Raw genomic sequence first — 7,648 nt, forward strand, 5'->3', positions numbered from 1 at the left:
GAGTGTTCCTCCCTCTGCTATATTTTGGGAAAGTTTGAGAAGGATAGGTGTTAGCTCTTCTCTAAATGATAGAATTTGCCTGTGAAGCCATCTGGTCCCAGGCTTTTGGTTTTTGGAAGATTTCTAATCACAGTCTCAATTTCATTGCTTGTGATTGGTATGTTTATATTTTCTATTTCTTCCTGGTTCAGTCTCGGAAGGTTGTGCTTTTCTAAGAATTTGTGCATTTCTTCCAGGTTGTCCATTTTATTGGCATATAGTTGCTTGTAGTAATCTCTCATGATCCTTGGTATTTCTGCAGTGTCAGTTGGTACTTCTCCTTTTCCATTTCTAATTCTATTGATTTGTCTTCTCCCTTTTTTCTTTATGAATCTGGCTAATGGTTTATGAATTTTGTTTATCTTCTCAAAGAACCGGCTTTTAGTTTTATTGATCTTTGTTATTGTTTTCTTCATTTCTTTTCCACTTATTTCTGATCTTATCTTTATTATTTCTTTCCTTCTGCTAACTTTAGGGTTTTTTTGGTCTTCTTTCTCTAATTGCTTTAAGTGTAATGTTAGGCTATTTATTTGAGATATTTCTTGTTTCTTGAGGTAGGATTGTATTGCTATAAACTTCCCTCTTAGAACTGCTTTTGCTGAATCCCATAGGTTTTGGGTCATCCTGTTTTCATTGTCATTTGTTTCTAGGTATTTTTTTGTTTTGTTTTGTTTTTTGTTTTTTGTTTTTTGCAGTACGTGGGCCTCTCACTGTTGTGGCCTCTCCCATTGTGGAGCACAGGCTCCGGATGTGCAGGTTCAGCGGCCATGGCTAATGGGCCTAGCTGCTCTGCGGCATTTGGGATCATCCCAGACCGGGGCACGAACCTGTGTCCCCTGCATCGGCAGGTGGACTCTCAACCACTGTGCCACCAGGGAAGCCCTGTTTCTAGGTATTTTTTGATTTCTTCAGTGATCTCTTGGTTATTTAGTAGTGTATTGTTTAGCCTCCATGTGTTTTTATTCTTTACAGATTTTTTCCTGTAATTGTTATCTAGTCTCATAGCGTTGTGGTCAGAAGAGATACTTGATAGGATTTCAGTTTTCTTAAATTTACCCAGGCTTGATTTGTGACCCAAGATATGATCTATCCTGGAGAATGTTCCATGAGCACTTGAGAAGAAAGTGTATTCTGTTGTTTTTGGAAGGAATGTCCTATATATATATAAATGAAGTCCATCTTGTTTAATGTATCATTTAAAGCTTGGGTTTCCTTAATTATTTTCATTTTGTATGATCTATCCATTGGTGAAAGTGGGGTGTTAAAGTCCCTTAATATGTTACTGTCAATTTCTCCTTTTATGGCTGTTACTATTTGCGTTATGTATTGAGGTGCTCCTATGTTGGGTGCATAAATATTTACAATTGTTATGTCTTCTTCTTGGATTGATCCCTTGATCATTATGTAGTGTCCTTCTTTGTCTCTTGTAACAGTCTTTATTTTAAAGTCTATTTTGTCTGATATGAGAATTGCTACTCCAGCTTACTTTTGATTTCCATTTGCATGGAATACCTTTTTCCATTCCCTCACTTTCACTCTGTATCTGTCCCTAGGTCTGAAGTGGGTCTCTTGTAGACAGCATATATATGGGTCTTGTTTTTGTATCCATTCAGCTAGTCTATATCTTTTGGTTGGGGCCTTTAATCCATTTACATTTAAGGTAGTTATCAATATGTATGTTCCTTTTACCATTTTCTTAATTGTTTTGGGTTTGTTATTGTAGGTCTTTTCCTTCTCTTGTGTTTCCTGCCTAGAGAAGTTCCTTTAGCACTTGTTGTAAAGCTGGTTTGGTGGTGCTGAATTCTCTTACCTTTTGCTTGTCTGTAAAGGTTTTAATTTCTCCATCGAAACTGAATGAGATCCTTGCTGGGTAGAATAATCTTGGTTGTAGGTTTTTCCCTTTCATCACTTTCAATATGTCCTGCCAGTCCCTTCTGGCTTGCAGAGTTTCTGCTGAAAGATCAGCTGTTAACCTTATTGGGATTCCCTTGTATGTTATTTGTTGTTTTTCCCTTGCTGCTTTAAAAATTTTTTCTTTGTATTTAATTTTTGGTAGTTTGACTAATATGTGTCTTGGAATGTTTCTCCTTGGATTTATCCTGTATGGGACTCTCTGCACTGCCTGAACTTGACTATTTCCTTTCCCACCTTAGGGGAGTATTCAACTATAATTTCTTCAAATATTTTCTCAGTCCCTTTCTTTTTCTCTTCTTCTTCTGGGACCCCTATAATTTGAATGTTGGTGCCTTTAATGTTGTCCCTGAGGTCTCTAAAACTGTCCTCAATTCTTTTAATTCTTTTTTCTTTATTCTGCACTGCAGTAGTTATTTCCACTATTTTATCTTCCAGGTCACTTATCCTTTCTTCTGCCTCAGTTATTCTGCTCTTGATTCCTTCTAGAGACTTTTAAAATTTCATTTATTATGTTGTTCATCATTGTTTGTTTGCTGTTTAGTTCTTCTCGGTCCTTGTTAAACGTTTCTTGTATTTTCTCCATTCTATTTCCAAGATTTTGGGTCATCTTTACTATCAGTACTCTTTCAGGTAGACTGCCTATTTCCTCTTCATTTTTTTGGTCAGGTGGGTTTTTACCTTGCTCTTTCATCTGCTGTGTGTTTCTCTGTCTTCTCATTTTGCTTCACTTACTGTGTTTGGGGTCTCCTTTTCGCTGGCTGCACATTCATAGTTCCCATTGTTTTTGGTGTCTGCCCCCTGGTGGCTAAGGTTGGTTCAGTGGGCTGTGTAGGCTTCCTGGTGGAGGGGACTAGTGCCTGTGTTCTGGTGGATGAGGCTGGATCTTGTGTCTCTGGTGGGCAGGACTGCGTCCGGTGGTGTGTTTTGGGGTGTCTGTGACCTTATTATGATTTTAGGCAGCCTCCCTGCTAGTGGGTGGTGTTGTGTTGCTGTCTTGCTAGTTGTTTGGCAGAGGGTGTCCAGCACTGTAGCTTGCTGGTTGTTGAGTGGAGCTGGGTCTCAGCGTTGAGATGGAGATCTCTGGGAGAGCTTTTGCTGTTTGATATTATGTGGATCCAGCAAGTCTCTGGTGGGCCAATGTTCTGAACTCAGCTCTCCCACCTCAGAGGCACAGGCCTGACACAAGGCCAGAGCACCAAGACCCTGTCAGCCACACTGCTCAGAAGAAAAGGGAGAAAAGAGAGAAAGAAAGAAAAATAAAATAAAATAAAGTTATTAAAATAAAAAATTTGAAAAATTAATAAAAATAAAAAAATTAAAGAGTAATAAAAAGAAAAGGAAGAAAGAAAGAAACAAGAGAACAACCAAACCAAAAAACAAATCCACCAATGATAACAAGTGCTAAAAACTACACTAAAAAAAAAAAAAAAACCCAAATGGACAGACTGAACCCTAGGACAAATGGTAAAAGCAAAGCTATACAAACAAAATCACACAAAGAAGCATACACATACACATTCACCAAAAGAGAAAAAGGAAAAAATATATATATTTATCTATATATTTTTTAAAAAGGAAGAAGAGAACAACCCAATCAATAAACAAATCTACCAATGATAATAAACTCTAAATACTCAGCTAAGATAAACATAAAACCAGAAACAAATTAGATGCAGAAAGCAAACCCCAAGTCTACAGTTGCTCCCAAATTCCACTGCCTCAATTTTGGGATGATTCGTTGTCTATTCAGGTATTCCACAGATGTGGGGTACATGAAGTTGATTGTGGAGATTTAATTCACTGCTCCTAAGGCTGCTGGGAGAAATTTCGCTTTCTCTTTGTTCGCACAGCTCCGGGGTTCAGCTTTGGATTTGGCGCTGCCTCTGCATGTAGGTTGCCTGAGGGCGTCTGTTCTTCGCTCAGACCAGACGGGGTTAAAGGACCCGCTGATTCGGGGGCTCTGGTTCACTCAGGCCAGGGGGAGGGAGGGGTACGGAATGCGGAGGTTGTCACTGGATCACAGGACCCTGGCAGTGGCAGGCTGCACAGGCTTCTGGGAGGGGAGGTGTGGATAGTGACCTGTGCTCGCACACAGGCTTCTTGGTGGCGGCAGCAGCAGACTTAGCATCTCATGCCCATCTCTGGGGTCCGTGCTGATAGCTGCGGCTCGTGCCCGTCTCTGAAGCTCCTGTAAGTGGTGCTCTTAATCCCCTCTCCTCACGCACCAGGAAACAAAGAGGCAAGAAAAAGTCTCTTGTTTCTTCATCAGCTCCAGACTTTTGCCCGGACTCCCTCCCGGCTAGCTGTGGTGCACTAGTCCCCTTCAGGCTGTGTTCACGCAGCCAACCCCAGTCCTCTCCCTGGGATCCGACTGAAGCCCGAGCCTCAGCTCCCAGTCCTGCTCTCCCCAGCAGGCGAGCAGACAAGCCTCTCTGGCTGGTGAGTGCTGGTCGGCACCGGGCCTCTGTGTGGGAATCTCTCCGCTTTGCCCTCTGCACCCCTGTTGCTGCGCTCTCCTCCATGGCTGCGAAACTCCCCCCTCCGCCACCCGCAGTCTCCGCCTGTGAAGGGGCTTCTAGTGTGTGGAAACCTTTCCTCCTTCACAGCTCCCTCCCACTGGTGCAGGTCCCGTCTCTGTTATTTTGTCTCTGTTTTTTCTTTTTTCTTTGGCCGTACCCAGGTATGTGCGGAGTTTCTTGCATTTTGGAAAGTCTGAGGTCTTCTGCCAGTGCTCAGTAGGTGTTCTGTAGGAGTTGTTCCACATGTAGATGTATTTCTGGTGTATTTGTGGGGAGGAAGGTGATCTCTGCATCTTACTCCGCCATCTTGAAGGTCTCTCCCGTTTACCTTTTAAAGGATGTGTTTGAAAAAAAAAGGAAGAACCAGTCAATAAGCAAAGATAGAATTTTTTTTAATAAAAAGGTATAATTATAGAAAAAGACATCAGAGGAGAGAAAAATGTAGTCCACCATGCAAATGAATGGAAACCTACTGATTTTTTTTGCAAATGGGAAGTGTCTGGACAATCTTTCCAAGAGTCCTTAATAGGAATTCCAGTGTTGCTGATCTCAGTTTAAAACTGAAAATAAAATCCATGTTTAATGTATCTAGGTCCTTAGAATAGGTTAATAAAATAATCTTTTGAATAAATAAAGGGTTACAAAATAACATTAGCTGGGTTTGTGGATTGAGGCATTTGAACTCTGGAGTTTTCAATCTAATTCCTGAAATTCTGATGCATCACAGGGTAGTAAGGGACATTCAGAGTCTCCCACTAGGGAGGCCAGCTCAGAACCTGGCTTGTATTTTTTTCTCAAAGCTTGGCTCTGGAAGAAGATTCTACAATTTATTTCAATTACCTGTTCTAGCAACCAACAAACTTTGCAGTCAGGGCACTGTTCTTTCTGCATATTCTAAATTTCTTCCGGGAGCAATTTAATTCCATTTCCTTAGTGCATATAGGAAATACATAGCATTTGGTGCCAGACTTGAAGTAAGATGGATGACTTAAAATAAAAACCACTTTTCAAAATGGTGGTGTAGCTAAGTCTTTTAAACTCGGACAGAAATGGTGAGAGAATTAGGTCAGGAGAGTGTGTCTTAACACCAAGGCATAGAAGATCTAGGGTTTTTCCTCCTTGAGGGAATTGGGGAATAAGAAGGTGCCTCCAGGTGAGTGTGACACAGAGGTTTCAACCTCAGACTAGATAGATTCCAGCCTCTTCTGTCTGGCTTGTTCTGCCCTTTCTCTATTTCTGTGGTAGCTGGAAGGACGTATCTGATGTCTCTTTTCTGATCGTCTGGCAGGAGGAGAGAGTGTCTGACTTCCAGTTTGGCAGCAAATGCATCTGCAGTACCTCTGGCTTGTTCAAACTGCCAGTGCAGAGTCTATCACCAGCTCTACTGATTTGCTGCATGATCATGGGTACAATGAGGCCACTATTCTCTTTACTGTAACCCTTACATCCTTAAAGAGTCATATCAAGTCACCTGTCAGGTTTTTTCTTTCCAGGAAAAAATAATTTAGTTCCTGCATCCTTCCCTCAAAGATGTACACAAACATTTTTTAACTTTCAAAATAATTGAAACTAACTTCTATAACAAGGCTCTAACAATAACTTGATTAAAGTAAAAGCCACTTTCTTATTCCTTCATATTATATCTAACTAATACATTGAGGATCTAACTACTACTTTTAAAATTAAATAGCTGCTTTAATAATCTATGTTGACTTTGTGATCCAAATGACAGATAGGAAATCATTCTCACCTTATATGACAATATTAGTAAGAGAAAGTATGTAACAATAGACTTTTAGACCAGGCCTAAAAAAGACATAAAATTCATAAGGCAGAAATAAAGGTTGTTAACCAGAAATTTCAAAAAGAAAGGCCTTTGTTTTATTGCTTGACTATTTTTTGTGCATTAAAAGGAGGTAATGACTTCCTCCTTTTTATAAATCACATCTTTCTTGTTACTCTATAGTTATAATTGCAATAAAAATTACTAAAATGTTCTTAGGCAAATAGACTGGGAAGGACTCCACATCTGGAGGAAATGTCTGAATCTGGCACAGTCAAGGATATAGTGAGGAAGAAGAAACTAATATTGAATGATTGATAGATGATCATTCATTACAAGACTAAAAGACAACAGAGCATTTCAGTTTTATATAATAACTCAGAGCATCATCAACAAAACCTTATTGAAGGTCTGGTGTTTTTAGACTCTCAGAGCCATCCAAACATATGTCTAAGAGAGCAAGTGCTAAGGGAGCAAGTTTGCTAAAGCAAAGATATATCTAAGAGAGCAAAACTCATGCCTGTCTGTGAGGGATTCTGGGAAGTGGGTAGTATTGGCTGATAGAGAAGAGGAAGAAGAAAGTCCGGACAGGATTGGAAACAGGAGAACTGATCCATCGTGGAGAACTATCTATTACATTGTGTCCAAAGAGATGGGAGAAAGTTAGTGTGATTAATATTAGCACAAGTATTCATGGAGGTCCAACTTAGTGGAGGTGTTTGGGTGGTTCAAAAACATGACTGATGTACTTACTACATACTAGCTGCTGGGGGTGCAAAGACAAATAAGGCAAATCCCTGCCAAAGAGAAATTTACAATAACATAAGTAGAAATTATAAGTAATATACAGGGTGGAAGAACCGTCTGTGAATTAAGTCTGTTGTTAGTGAATCTCCCAGCAAAGAGGGAACATGGGAGCAGGCTGATAAGAATTCAACAAATTGAGGGGAGTCACAGAAAAGTGGGCTGAAATACAGAGCTGGACTCCATTCTCCAGAAGGAACTGGACAGCTGAAGAAAAATTTGAAGCAGAAGGTCAGTGATATGGATGATGCCAAGACTCTTGGGAACAGAGAATGGCTGTCATTCATTGACCGCATTGGTATATACATTCATCCACACCAGTCTGAATGAAATATATTGCCTGCCATATCAGTAAACAAAGGATGTTGCAGCCATCAAGCCATCACATTATAGCTGCCCCTATGGTGCACCCTGAGGAAACTCAGGATGAGAAATCACAGGATACTGGCCCCAGATAGCTGAGGTGTATATCAAAGGAATGATTTCAGTGAGCCCAGAATCTTGCATCTTCTATACATAGAAAAATGATAAATTCCTTAACTTGAGATATCTTGTTTTCTTTAACTAACAGTAATGTTTAGATGTTTCA

Source organism: Lipotes vexillifer, unplaced genomic scaffold (genome assembly GCF_000442215.2).
Source record: "Lipotes vexillifer unplaced genomic scaffold, Lipotes_vexillifer_v1.1 scaffold563, whole genome shotgun sequence".
Classification (NCBI taxonomy): Eukaryota; Metazoa; Chordata; class Mammalia; order Artiodactyla; family Lipotidae; genus Lipotes; species Lipotes vexillifer.